This window comes from Myxine glutinosa, chromosome 9 (genome assembly GCF_964187855.1).
Source record: "Myxine glutinosa chromosome 9, kmMyxGlut1.1, whole genome shotgun sequence".
In the NCBI taxonomy this organism is placed as follows: domain Eukaryota; kingdom Metazoa; phylum Chordata; class Myxini; order Myxiniformes; family Myxinidae; genus Myxine; species Myxine glutinosa.
The window spans coordinates 46,069,248-46,084,986 of NC_136269.1; the positions used below are offsets into that span (position 1 = coordinate 46,069,248).

Here is a 15,739-nt window from a genome sequence, read left to right on the forward strand (position 1 = left end):
CACCCACTTGAATAACCCCAGTATTTTCCCCAGGAAATTGGGGGGTTTTTTTTTATTCCCCATCGCTCTGGTTTTTATTTAACCCTTGTATGGATAAACAGGAGGTCGCGGCGACCAAATCACAGGATGGGTGGATCATCTGGTAAATCCGACTGAGAAACACTGTCTTAGGGTCTTGAGTTTGAGCTCCTGTCATGCTGTTGAAACAAGCGTTACGCCTAGGTCCCCCGTCGGGGAAGTGATGTGAGTTGACAAAGTGGAGGACGCAGAAAACATGCTATGATATGATATTTCACTCACAAGGTTCAGACATACATGGAGGCGGCCATCTTGGATTTTGACGTGGCGACCCAATTTTCAACAGCGTTCTTCCTTATGCCTAGATACACCCACACACCAGATTAGAAGTTGGTACTTCGCTTATTTTTCAAGATATTCCGCTCACAAGGTTAGGACATACGTGGCGGCGGCCATCTTGGATTTTGACGTGGCGACCCAATTTTCAACAGCGTTCTTCCTTATGCGTAGATACACCCACACACCAGATTAGAAGATAGTAGTTCGTTATTTTTCAAGATATTTCGCTCACAAGGTTCAGACATATATATGGTAGCGGCCATCTTGGAATTTGACGTGGCGACCCAATTTTCAATGGCGTTCTTCCTTATGCCGAGATACACCCACACACCAGATTTGAAGTTGGTACTTCGCTTATTTTTCAAGATATTTCGTTCACAGTGTTCAGACATATATATGGTGGCGGCCATCTTGGATTTTGACGTGGCGACCCAATTTTCAATGGCGTTCTTCCTTATGCCTAGATACACCCACACACCAGATTAGAAGTTGGTACTTCGCTTATTTTTCAAGATATTCCGCTCACAAGGTCCAGACATACATGGCGGCGGCCATCTTGGATTTTGACGTGGCGACCCAATTTTCAAGAAGCTTCTTCCTTATGCCGAGATACACCCACGCACCAGATTAGAAGTTGGTACTTCGCTTATTTTTCAAGATATTCCGCTCACAAGGTCCAGACATACATGGCGGCGGCCATCTTGGATTTTGACGTGGCGACCCAACTTTCAAGAAGCTTCTTCCTTATGCCGATACACCCACACACCAGATTAGAAGTTGGTACTTCGCTTATTTTTCAAGATATTTCGCTCACAAGGTTCAGACATATATATGGTGGCGGCCATCTTGTATTTTGACGTGGCGACCCAATTTTCAATAGCCTTCTTCCTTATGTGTAGATACACCCACACACCAGATTAGAAGTTGGTACTTCGCTTATTTTTCAAGATATTCCACTCACAAGGTTCAGACATACATGGCATCAGACATGCATGGCGGCGGCCATCTTGGATTTTGACGTGGGTTGCACCCACACACCAAATTCGATTACGGTCCTTCGCTTACGCACGCACGCACGTACGCACGCACGGGAAAACTATAGTTCCCCTTTCGCTCCGCAGTACGACGGGGGACAATAACACCAGATGGGTTGACTCAGCCTCTCATCCTTTCGAGGTCGGCCAAATGAATACCATCTTATTGGTAATAGGGGCACAGCATCAGTGGCACAGCCGCACTTCCAGGAATGGATGCAACCAGCAGCCACAGGCTGCATATGAAACAACAGCTTGAAAAAAAAAAAAAATCTCAGATCTGGATATTCACCGAAATCAAACAAATTTGGCCTTGTCATACACAACCTGTCCACCAAGTTTTATCTGACTACGTCTTTAATTTTTTGAGATGTCCTGCTCACAGACAGACAAACAGACAGACAGACAAACAGTGGCGAAAACATAACCATTCACCTTCGGTGGTAGAGGTAACAGATTCACAGGATACATGGAAAAAAGTGAGTAGGAGGACGATGGTGTGAAGACAAACTTCCAGCCATTTTTGCATATATGTATGTAATATGTAGATATTCCCAGACCAAGCATATTATGTGGCACTCAACCCGATTCAGGATGTAAAAGTTGGCCCAATGTTAGGCCAATGTGGCTTTGCTTACAGGCTGATTGTTGAAATTGGTCCAACATCGAGTTGATGAATAGAGCAGCATTGTGACCACAACTTATTTACGTTAAACCACCATTAGGCCAAGCAGTCCTTGCTTTATGGGAGACAAAACACAAAAATAATCCTAAAACTATCTGTAAAATTTATTTGACCAAAGCGTGGCATACGTTTCACTTTATTAATTGTACTGCATAATTTTCATAAGTCATATAACTCCAGGGACTCACATGAAAGTTAAGAGGCATCATATCAATTTCCGAATTGCCTCGTCTGGATTTGATTCCCGATAAAACAGAATCCAACTATCAACATATAACAGCACTGGGCATATGGGGCGGGGGGCACTGCATCATCGAGTACAACGTCCATTAGAAGGGCATGTTCAGGTATGTAGCTGTCCTGTTTGGTAACACTTATGATGCAAAAATTTCCCAGATGCCTTTGGAAAAGCTAGTAGGCCAATGAGTATCTGCTAATCCCTTAGGCGAAAAATACCAAATTACTGCACTGACAAATGCTTAGAAAGCCCTAAACTGCTTTGGCAGCATCTAAACACTGCAACAGTGGGTGGGTGGGTGAAGCACACACAAGCACACACGACTGCAAGATATCAACGTTGGAATATTTACTACAAGTATTCTTGCTATAGTACAATAAGTTATTACTACTACTACTTCCTTTAATGGCCCCAACTATTCCCACCTTCTCGTGAGGTCACTGCAATAAATTACTATTAAATTAATGAACAGGATTAGATAATTAAATTGATATATGTGGGAAAATTACATGCCCAGACCAGGAGTCGAACCCAGGTCCTCTGGATAACCGTACCAGTGCTCTGCCATCTGAGCTATCTGGACGATCCTGACTGAGCATGCCAATTTTCCTGTTCATTAATTTAATTGCTTCACTAGCCCCCAGTGGTGTTTGTCATACAGGACATGGATTTGTCCGCCCATTGGAGGAAGACCCACTTATGTTCAGGCAGTTGGTGCTCCTATGGTTGGCAGCAAGTGCCCCGGAAGCATTGACGGAAAGAGAGTGGCAATCATATGTGTGGGAAAATTGCATGCTCGGTCAGGGTCGCCCATTAACTCAGCTAAGATAAGATAATAAGATAACTCAGCCTGGTGTTGGCTTAGCGGTTAGGGTGCCGGCTTGGGATCCTAGGATCCTCGGTTCGAATCCCGGTTGATCGCCAAATTAACACCAGGGGGGTTGACTCAGCCTGTCATCCTTCTGAGGTCGGCAAATTGAGTACCAGCTTGCTGGGATGAATGATCCCGGTGTGTACCCCGGCTTAGAATAGGTACACCGTATCCCTGCGCATCGTAAGAGCGTGACCAAGGGTTGGCGTCAGAAAGGGCATCCGGCCATAAAAACATTGCCTCAAACAGGGAACCATGATTGTCATGGGGCCCGCAAGGCTAACCCCCGCTCTAGCGGGGAAAATTGCCTTAAAATGATCATTCATTCATTCATTAACTACTACTCCTACTTCTTTCAAGGCACCAACAATTGGCACCTTCTTGTAAAGTTGATTGGGGAACCTTTTTCCCCTAGTCCCAGAGCCCGGAGGGAGGGGAGGCAGGTGTTTGACTTTTATTTACCAAAAGGTCCTATAGTTGTTTCTCGGGTAGAAATATCTGTATAATTCAAAAATCCATTTCTGCCAAAAATCTACATGTAAGTTTTTCCCCAATTTTCTCTTGAAGTGGGGTACACCTCCCCTCCAACCACCCTCCCCCTCCATGTGTTTTACCGATGATGCTTAGGTGATGGTATTGGTGTTCTAGCTTATGTAATGTTGAATTTTCTTTCCAGTATACCAGATAATTAAGGCTGAAAGTAGCATGTTGTTGGTGATGGTTGTGGTGGTCATACTAAAATACGGTACCATGCTTTCTGGCTATTGCAGAGTGCTTTGGAGTGTACATCCCACATCTGGTCAAATTTGGTGTTGCTGTAGACGCATCCCATCAGTAAAGAGTCCAAGATCTTCCTCCATCGATGTCACACAAACATATGGATGATGTCTAATGTTTACAACTGAAAGATTCTACTTCATTATAATATACCATAATCAACATTTAATTTGAAAATATGCATTCTACACAAATACAAAAGTAGCTAATACACATTTTTTAAGTGTCACCATGAAGATTGGGGTACAGTCACAAATAACCTTATCAATCCTATTATATTGTGAACAGCAGGCAGTCCAGCATAGAAAATGAACCAGGAGATGACACTTGTTCATATGAAACCTTATTTGTATGTATCAGTACAGTTTTACAGCTCTCCAAGTCAAAACTGTACAAAACCGAAATATGATGTGACGCAAAATCGCGATATTGCAGTTAGGGGAGTGGGGGGTGGAGGGGGTGGGGGGTGGGGAGGTGTACCCCACTTCAAGAGCAAATCGTGGGAAAACGTCCAAGTAGATTTTTGGCAGAAATGGATTTTGAATTCTACAGATATTTCTACCGTAGAAACAACTCCCATCAGACCTTTTGGTAACTAAAAGCCCCCAAGCTCTGGGACCCAGTCGACCTCACAAGAATGTTGGCCAGGCCTGATATTCAATGATTCGTAATTTGTTCAGGGTGACGGCAAAAGCTCGCCTACTCTTCTCGAAAGACACGGCGAGATATTTAACGTTCATCAACGACCAGTGATGGCAAATGGGTCGTCCGGTTTAACGTCCTGACGATCAGCCGACGCACTGATGTATCGTTCTGCATGCGAAACACCAGGATGAAAGTTTATAGCTGAAGGATTGAAACCGATCTTGTCCAAGCTAAAAAGTCATTTGTAATTACATTATTATGCATTAGAAACGTATTAAATTACTTTGTAGTTTTACGACAAACATGTCAGGAGACAACGATGGTTCACAAGCGAGCGGTATTCAATGACAAAGGACGGATTATAACCGAAACAGGCCCAGAAATGTCAAAACGAAGGTTACTGACCTTGAAATGAGATAGAAAATAATGTATAATCAGTTATGAGCTTGGTTAGCTACACAATACTGAAAATTCGGTTCGATTCCGACAACTTTGAAAATTTGACCTTTGTGACCTTCAAAGGTCAAAGGTCGAAGATTCTGAAATTTGTTGGAAAACGTGTATTTCATGATGTATGTGATAATATAAGATCATGTACGACATTTCACCCTATCAGGAAGCGAACAATGTAATAAAACCATCAAAAATCGACTTTTCTAAATTTCGTGACCTTGTGACCTTGACCTTGGGGCGAAAATGAAAAATCGAGCTCCGTGGGGCTAGACACATGACATTGGCCGAACCAAATATCGAAACCCCTGTCAGATTCCACCAACTCCCTCAGAGAAGATGTAGCTTGAACTCGATTTGACGAATATAGTGGTCACTGTTTGATAACTCGTGAACCAATAATCAAAGTACGTTAAGTAATTGGATATAAGATCATATATTTTATTTAACAAATCTTCTGGACGGAACCAGATCAAAAACATGCGCATGGTGGAACGGATGAAAAGAAAACATTGCAACGTCAAAAAGCAAAGCTCCCAAATTTAGTTGGCAGTTTGGCAGGTGCTGCCACGCTGAACATGAACACTGGTCTTGTATTTGATAAAAAATTCAAAATCTTCAATATCCCACTTTGGATGCTAAAACAGTAACTCAATTGGTAATTCTGAAATCCTAGTTGGTCAGGTTATGACCACCAGATAATGTTTCTCTGGCCCAAGTATAAGTATTCCCACATTGCCAAACCTCAAAAACTTTTACTTTCTTTTGATGGAGTTGCGAATTTACATCTACAAAGTAAGTTTGAGAAATTAACATCTGGACTTGTCCAATAGCTTCCCCACTTTGCTCAGTTGAATTACCTGACCATTCAAGCAAGACTCTATTCCTTCTTCCCTTTCGCCCTGCGTGGTGCACCTTTTCAAAGCACACTTTTCATTTTATTAGCGCGTGTTGACACAGCTAGCTTCAAATGGTCAGTGTGAGCTTATATTTGACACGAAGGCATGTTGAACACCTGTGATTGTTCTTTAAGAAAAACATCACCTCAATTCCGCCTTCCCAAACCAAATAACTTTGGACCACAAAATCTGCCCCATCGTGCGTGTGATGTATCACAATAGTTGTGACAAAAAAATTGAGCACCACTATTAAATGTACAATCATCGAGGTGGTTACAGTGTTTGGTTTGAATATAAACCCTAGCTTCCTCGTCCATTATCAATCTATAATCCATACTTCAGGGAAGTGAAAATACGGATTGCTGATCTGTGATTCACCACATTTGGGGAAATGGCTTAGTCAACATCAGTGAGATGTAACACTCACTACTTCCACAATTTCTTGCTCACCAGACCAGAGGAATGCAGCTCTTGGCTTGATTTTAAAACGGATCATCAAAGAGCAACTGGGACCACACAGAGTACAAGCCGAGAAGCTCGGCGCATACCTCAAACCGGCCTATTTCAGTCCACTGTCGGATGAAGGCCTCCCTCGAATGATGTTGAGGGGAGGGTGCTTAGCAAAGTCGCCACGCTTGCGGAGTGCGGGTTGGCGAGAGCGAACAAGGAATCGGGAATCGAACACGCAATTCAACGGTGAAAGAGACGAGTCTTTGACCACTCGGCCGAAGAGCCAGTTCACGTATCTACCGACCACGATGAGAAAATTTGCTGCAAATTGTGTGCCTTTGCAATCTTGTCCCAGAATATTCCAAACGAGCGTGCCGTTATGGTATGAAATCTAGGTGTACTCAATGGTCTGGAGAAACACAGAGTGGAAAATGCTCTTTCAGTATAAGACGAAGCAGAAAGAACGTGCTTAACAAGACGTATTGCAATTCACCTTTATCTTTCACTCCCTGGTCTGATTTTCATTTTTTGGGATGCTCATACTTCATGTGGGAATCAATACATCAGGGGATCAAATCCTTTCATATTTAAGCTTAGCCTCCCACTGTTAATGAAGTTTTCATTTTAAATTTAATGAAATATGCTTCTTGCTGTTGTAATGGAACCCATGCTGTTTATTATATAAACGATATTGAGGGAATAAGTATCAAGCTGCCTTTTTTAAGGTAGTAAGGTGGCAGTGCCAATTTTATACAGCGCGGTAGTAGTGCCGATCTGTAGTTGTTCTGAGGTATTTAAGAGACGACCATAAAAACAGGCAAGCCAGGTAGATGACTTCCTCCTTGGAGGTCATTATCGAGCCAGCAGGGTTTTTACTGACATGACAGCAACAAGGTAGTTGTCTGAGATCAGTTCAAGTTCCAGAAGAATCCTTAAAAGCTACGCCTTCTTTGAACCCACAACCTTGTGGTGGCCAGTTCATCAGCCACAACTAAACAAATGAACCCTTCTCAATTGTATTGAGTCTGCTGGGTCTAAAGTATTTCCCATTATTGGTATTGATCGTGAGGAAGCTACGGCAAAAAGCTTTTTGTCTAAACATGGATTGGTCGCTAGTTTCTCTATTATGGCGGTGGCAACGGAAAACAGTAGATAGGTTTAAACTATAATTACATAGAAGTGTAATTTCTACATAGAAGGAAGGTACATAGAAGCATGGCAGATTGAGGGCTAAATAGATATTGGGAAGATTGTGCAGGCTTGAGAGGCCTAATGGTCTCTTCCTGCATTGAAAATCCTTGTGATAATATAATGGAATCAACAGAATGTTAGTCAAGTTATGATAACCGATGTGGGAAGCAAGGACAATATGATCTTTTCTCTTTTTTTAATCAATCCCAACAATCTTGAACCTCACAACAGTCATTTATGCAAAATGACAACTAGGCATACCTGTTGCTTTGCCTCATCTGTATTTGCGATGCATTCTGGATATTATATGCTAGGTATTTTTGTGTGGTGTTGCATGACTCTGGTATTATCGTATATACTGGATATATATATATATATATATATACATACAGACTTGGCATTTATTATGGAATATTTTTTTTGTGGGGGTTAACTTACTTTTCAAGATGTCTTAGAACCAAAAGTTCATTGGAATTATGTTGAAATTATTCTAGATTTTGTTAATGTGACCTTTAAAAGAAACAAAAACCACATTTGACATTTCGAAACAAATAAATTGATCCTTGAAAGTGATGGAAACTGATATCGAACTCAATTCATGGACAGTACTGTGTTAAACGTCTGTACGTTTTCCAGAAGTATCTCTTTATTTTGCACATTAGCCAAATTTTTTTTTTAACAAAAACAAAAGTTAAATTAAGACTGGGATTACGGACAGTAAAATTACAGTTCAGTACTTCGTGTAACCCCCACGAGCATTCAGGAGAGCACGTACACGTTGAGGCATGCTGTTCACGAGATTTGCCAAGGTTTGGACAGGAATCGCTTGCCATGCAGTGACAATAGCCTGCTGCAATTCACGCACAGAGGTCGGCTGCTGGTCCAAGTGGTCGATTTGATGTGTTAATTCTACCCACAAGTTCTCTATCGGATTCATATCCGGGGACATGGCAGGCCACTCAATATGCTCTACACCACGGTCAGCAAGAAAGTGTTGGATCATGCGAGCAAGATGAGGCCGTGCATTGTCATCTTGGAATACAAAGTTGCCTCGAAAGGCTGCACGAGCAAATGGAAGCAATGTTTCTTCCAGAATGGCCCTGTACTTGAACTGGTTCAAGTTTCCATTCAGAACAACCAGGTCAGTTTTGCCCCCTGCATGAAAAGCAGCCCAAACGGTCACCCCACCACCTCCAGCTTGGACTCTTGGCACTATACAATCTTTGTTGAAGGCTTCATGCACTTGTCTGTGCACTCGGACGCGGCCATCTTGACGATAGACCAGAAATATAGACTCGTCACTGAAGATCACGTGATTCCAGTGTCCTGGCTGCCATTGACGGTGCTCTCTGGCCCACTGCAATCGGCGCTGGCGCTGTTGTCTGGTCAGGCATGGCTTTCTCAGGGGGCGCCTGGCACGATAGCCTGCTTGAACCAGTCGTTGGTTGACTAGCCTTCTGGATACAGGCACATTTGTCAGTTGCTGCCACTCAGCCCTAAGCCGATTAGCTGACTTGGTACGGCCATTGCGGACTAACCGGTGCAGCTGCCGATCATCCCTCCTTGTGGTTCTGCGGGGACGTCCTGGCCTCGGTATTGGAGTAGGGACACCCCTCTGAGCATTTCGTTTCAGGATCTTTGACACCTGACCTTGAGTGATGCCATACTGCCGAGCAATAGCACGCTGTTTCATACCGTAATTTCGTAAGGCCACCACTCCATGACAAACATCATTGTCGAGTTGACGGACCATCTCCAGAGGAAGCGGCAATAACTTTTGGAGACGTGCAGCAGTTGTTTTCCACTAATACAGAACGCAACAACCCTTGTATACCCGACTGTGAAGCCAATCATCAAATGCACCTGTCCGTACATTTTGCCACGCCACCTGTGATATAATCCTGTTGTTGACTTCTTGCTGCGACAGACAATCAGTGACATGGTTCTTTTAACAAATAAATAACCAAAGTGTAAAAGCAACTCACCAGATTGATATACTGAGTTAAGAAAGTAAACCCAAGTCAAGAAAAAAAAAAAATTCCATATTAAATGCCAAGTCTGTATATATCTATATATATCTATATATATATCTATATATATATATATATATATCTATATATATATATATATATATATATATATATACAGTGGAACCTTGACTTGCGAGTGCACCAACTTACGAGTTTTCCGAGATACGAGCCGTCGCTCGGGCGGTTTATTGCTTTGAGATGCGAGCCGAGATCTGAGTTACGAGCTTACGCCACCCGCCACCAAGTGGGTTCCGGTCACGTGGTTATCTTGCCGTGCAAGTATCTCTGCCGTATATCGCTGCTGCTTTGTTTTCGCATTTTGGTTATTTTGAGTTTACGCCACCCGCCACCAAGTGGGTTCCAGTCACGTGGTTATCTTGCCGTGCAAGTATCTCTGCCGTATATCGCTGCTGCTTTGTTTTCGATGTTGGTTATTTTGGAGCTTACGCTACCCGCCACCAGGTGGGTTCCGGTCACGTGGTTATCTTGCCGTGCAAGTATCTCTGCCGTATATCGCTGCTGCTTTGTTTTCGCATTTTGGTTATTTTGAGTTTACGCCACCCGCCACCAGGTGGGTTCCAGTCACGTGGTTATCTTGCCGTGCAAGTATCTCTGCCGTATATCGCTGCTGCTTTGTTTTCGCATGTTGGTTATTTTGGAGCTTACGCTACCCGCCACCAGGTGGGTTCCGGTCACGTGGTTATCTTGCCGTGCAAGTATCTCTGCCGTATATCGCTGCTGCTTTGTTTTCGCATTTTGGTTATTTTGAGTTTACGCCACCCGCCACCAGGTGGGTTCCGGTCACGTGGTTATCTTGCCGTGCAAGTATCTCTGCCGTATATCGCTGCTGCTTTGTTTTCGCATGTTGGTTATTTTGGAGCTTACGCTACCCGCCACCAGGTGGATTCCGGTCACGTGGTTATCTTGCCGTGCAAGTATCTCTGCCGTATATCGCTGCTGCTTTGTTTTCGCATTTTGGTTATTTTGGAAAATTTCTTAGTTTTAACCATGGGTCCTAAGAAATTGAGTGCCAAGGGCAGTACTGAGAAGAAGAAGAGGATGATGTGCTTGGATATAAAACACGCAATCGTCGAAAAACATGAGCGAGGTGTGCGTGTTGTCGACTTGGTGAGGCGGATGTGAAGGCAGCTGAAGATTTTATTATAACTTTTGCCGAACTGATAGAAGCCGAACGATACATCCCCCAGCAAATCTTCAACTGTGACGAGACAGGGCTCTTCTGGAAAAAGATGCCGAGGAGGACGTATATAACGGCAGAGGAGAAGAGCATTCCAGGCCACAACTTGTTCAGAGTGCCGGCGATAGCTCGCCTTCTCTTTGTGGAAAACACGGTGAGATCCTTAACATCCAACAAATAATGGGACGCAAACGGGGCGCCCAGTTTAGCGGTACACACATTGATGAATCACCCTGCCTGTGATTCACCCATGACAGGTTATAGCTGGGTCGGGATTCAAACCCAGGCTGGACAGTTTAGAGTCAAGTGTGCGTACCTCCAGTCCAGGCCATCCTGCCAACTTGTATGCTGCATACAGGTGAAATATAAAGCGCGAGATATTTTTATATATACTGTATATTTAAAAAAAAATTGGTGTGGTTTTTGGCGGGCTGGAACGGATTAATAGCATTTCCATGCATTTTAATGGGGAAATTTGATTTGAGAAACGAGCAAATTGAGTTACGAGCTCGGTCACAGAACGAATTAAACTCGTAAGTCAAGGTTCCACTGTATATGTATATATATATATATATATATATATATATATATATATATATATATATATATATATATATATATATATATATATATATATATATATATAGTATCTGTAATCTGGTTCTCCAACCTAATGAGCGGACAACATGACGTCATCACCATGCACGTCCGCCTTGCCTGCAAAGTTCCAGAGGAACCATCTAGCAGTGCGTCATTACGGATTATAAATACAGATAGTGTCACAAGTGCATGCAAAACTCACAGTTACCGACCTGGTTTTGCCCTTGTTGGGGCTTCATCAGGGCAACGCAGTGAGGCTTTCCATACACTTGTAACTCTGTGACCCTTTCGGTTTTTATATCAGTCACTATGCGACCTTCATATCATCAGTGGAGAACCGCCAGCAAGGTGTCCCATACAGCCGCTGCTGCACCTTGCTGGGAGAAATACGCACCGCCTGCCACGCGGTGACGTTATCTCTGGTATCCACTCATCATATGGAGTCGACCTGGTTGCGGTTGGGAGTTACTAATAATGGTATCTGTAATCTGGTTCTCCAACCTAATGAGCGGACAACATGACGTCATCGCCATGCACGTCCGCCTTGCCTGCAAAGTTCCAGAGGAACCATCTAGCAGTGCGTCATTACGGATTATAAATACAGATTTGTGAGTTTTGCATGCACTTGTGACAGTATCTGTATTTATAATCCGTAATGACGCACTGCTAGATGGTTCCTCTGGAACTTTGCAGGCAAGGCGGACGTGCATGGCGATGACGTCATGTTGTCCGCTCATTAGGTTGGAGAACCAGATTACAGATACCATTATTAGTAACTCCCAACCGCAACCAGGTCGACTCCATATGATGAGTGGATACCAGAGATAACGTCACCGCGTGGCAGGCGGTGCGTATCGCTCCCAGCAAGGTGCAGCAGCAGCTGTATGGGACACCTTGCTGGCGGTTCTCCACTGATGATATGAAGGTCGCATAGTGACTGATATATATATATATATATATATATATATATATATATATATATACATATATATATATATATATATATATACATATATATATATATATATATATACATATATATATATATATATATATATATATATATATATATATATATATCCACTTTTATTACAGAAACTGAGGCTTGTAATGGAGCTGTCAAACACACACACACACACACACACACACACACACACACGCACGCGCACACACACACACACACACACACACACACACACACACACAAACACACACACACACACACAACATACAGACGAAAACACGAGACACAACGCAGGACTGTTTGACAAGCCAGATACAACCACTGAACTTGGGGGGCGTGCTGTCCCTTTCCGGAGCACTCTGGATACGAGCGACGTCACAACAATGGCGCCGCTTTTCTCACCGCATTAAGCGGGGCATTTCCTAATCAGGAATGTCCTCTTCGATATGGTTGCCAACCTATGGGGATTGTTCGTGCGCTTATATTTTTAAATGCTGAACGTCAAGCAAGGAAGCAGTGATATGACTGCAGTGGCTCGAACCACCGATCTCCCAGATTTGGAGTGAATGCTCTAACCATGACACAACCGATTCTAGTAAATTATTTTAGATTCATATTAATTACATAATTCGAGATTCATAATCTATATAAATAAAAGGACGGCGTCTGTCTGTCTGTCTCATTTCCTACCTCATTTCGCACCGCTTTGGACATAGTCACCAAACCTCATATGCACAATTAACAATACCTTACAATTTTGCTTCTGCCATATAAATTTACACAAAACTTCGAAATTTATTGCATACAAATCCAGACAAAAGTAGACATTTGTCAAATCCTTCATCATGCTTGATGACGTCATGGCATTCCTGTGGGCAGTGTTTCCAGCTGTGTACGTTTCATCAAATATACTGCATATATTTTAACGTTTTTCCTGTTTCTGAGCAACTGTGTTTTTGCATTTGTGATGACATCTCATGTATGGCTTTTGTGCTTTTGTGGCATTACAAAGCTCTCCCAAGACCTGCAAATGATGAAGACAAAAATATATACTTATGCTGTGTATATAACCACAGCTTTTGCAGGACAAAGCATTGGTTTTGGGATGCAACGTTAACTCTGCCTGTAAAAGTTTGGCACTGCTACTTTCACAGAACCAGACATTGGCTATAAAAATAATGTGAACATCATACTATGTGCAATGATGGAAAAAGTAAAAGAAAACTCCTTTGAAATACAAAAGGATTTTGAGTCACTGGGGAGGTGAAAACGATAAAGCGGTGACACACTTTGTAAAGCAACTTTGAGATTAACCACATAAATTATCCTTGGCTCTATGCAAAATAGAACCAGCTTCTAAAAACTATGCACTGCACTGCATTTTCGGTCTGCTCTTCCTACTTATTGTTATCCATGTGGAATGTAAGATTTCAATATATTCATTACCTGTGAGCAAAAAGAGTTGATGTTTGAAGTGACTCTCATGTTCGAGTAATAAGAAACCGAGTATAATTTTCTCAGTTATAACATTTCCTGTTTTTACTGCATACAAACCACTTTGACAGCTTTGTTGACACGTTCACAACGCCAATTAATTTCAATTTCAGAACAATGTGGATATATTTGTGGGTGATTAAGAAAATACACATTTCTTCCTCTGCATGGCAGTTTGAACAGTTGCAAAATCAAAAGATTTAGCAAAAGCTCTTTTAAAAAATGGTTCAAGAGTCAAATACCGTTTTTCATCATGCCATTTTTAGCTCCCTCTTTTCCTATTGTTTTTTTTTTGTACACAAAGTCGAGGCTAGTGGAAGAGCTAGAGCACAGAAGGGATCAGATCGTAACATAACCAAAGGAACAGCAAAAGGAGAAGGAGGAAATGTCAACAGCAGGGCTGAGGGAGAAAATAGACAGAGTTGGACAAACAAGGGATGCACGAGTAAGATGAGTGGTAGGGGAAAACAACAGTTCAATGGAGCAATAGAACAACAGAGAACAATAGAACAATAGAGAACAATAGAAAACAATAGAGAATAATAGAGAACAATATAGAACAAAAAAGAAGGGGTGGAGAAGATGGATAACAATACATGGGATAAAAGGAGAAAAACCTTAACGAATAGAAGGAAAAAAACGGAGGCAGAAGCACAACCTGACTAGCACTAGTACACCGGACTTTACCAGGGGACACGAACTCGACGATTCAACACATGACATGGTTTGGGACAAAAAATTTGACGAAAAATATGACCAGCAAAACAGGGATTCAAATAAAACAGTAAAACACAACATATCAGGTCCCGGGAACTTAGTTCTGATGAACTGGAAGGAGAAAGTGCCAATCTGACGTCCAAATGCAGGAAACCTCGAACGGAAGGCAATTGAAATATAACCTACTTTCTGATTTCATATTTTCTTTCCCAGGTATTCAAGTGTTGCTTTGTTTATTATTTAAATGTGTAGTGCCTTTTTATCGATATCTCTTCGTGACAACTTAAATTAATGGATAATATCAAAACACCTTGTTTAACCACCTTAATAAGTTATGATTTATGTTTTTGTCAGATTTCTTTTATTCAGTGTTATCCTCACACCATTTTTAAAGATCAACACTGATTATGAGGATATCACACCAAACAAAACATTATTGAAGCCTGAAGTGTGTAAATTTGCCAATTCTGGGCTTTGACATCCATCGTTTCGCAGGTTTCGTGATGAACAGCTCCTGGAAGGCATATCTCCACCTGGACCAATCTGCGTCCTTCCAAACACAGTCTGCGGTATTGCAGTCCTGTCCAGTCTCCCTTGTGTATCTACTGAGGTGTGAATGAGGACCCATTAAGGATGATACAATGAAGGAATCTGCAGGTGTCCGTTAGTTTGGAGGCACGGACTCGGTAGTAGGGTGTTAATCATTGCATTGCTTCTCTTATCTGTATTCCCACCCACTGTTCGAATAAACTTTATAAAATCACTTTATCTCTCAGTGAAGTGAGTGACGCTACTTTCAGTTACACACGTCCATTAAAGAACAGTTTGGGTTCGGGCGATTAGCGCTCAGTACAACACCATGCCTGCATCTGAGCAACCACTGCTCGGGTTTCCACTTTGAGTTGGAGTATGGCATCCAGGAAAACAGGCCCGTAATCCGGCTCGGAGCACCCAAATCTGGTGACCGGCACAACTACTTTGTTGTGGTTCGTCAGGATTCGGACCTGGCAACTGGACGAACCCGGCAGCTATAAAAAATACAATTCTGGCTATCAGCAGCTCCGAAGCAGAGGACACATAAAGCATAAGGGTCCATCTACATATTATGTATGTTGTGGGTGAAATTTACAAAAAAGGAG

General features: G+C 42.4%; 1 protein-coding gene across 1 annotated transcript in view; it reads right to left on the reverse strand.

Annotated features, from left to right (window-relative positions):
• TANGO6 (transport and golgi organization 6 homolog) overlaps window positions 1–15,739 on the reverse strand; it is a gene marked incomplete in the record, with an annotated part of 435,716 nt that overhangs the window by 221,361 nt on the left and 198,616 nt on the right.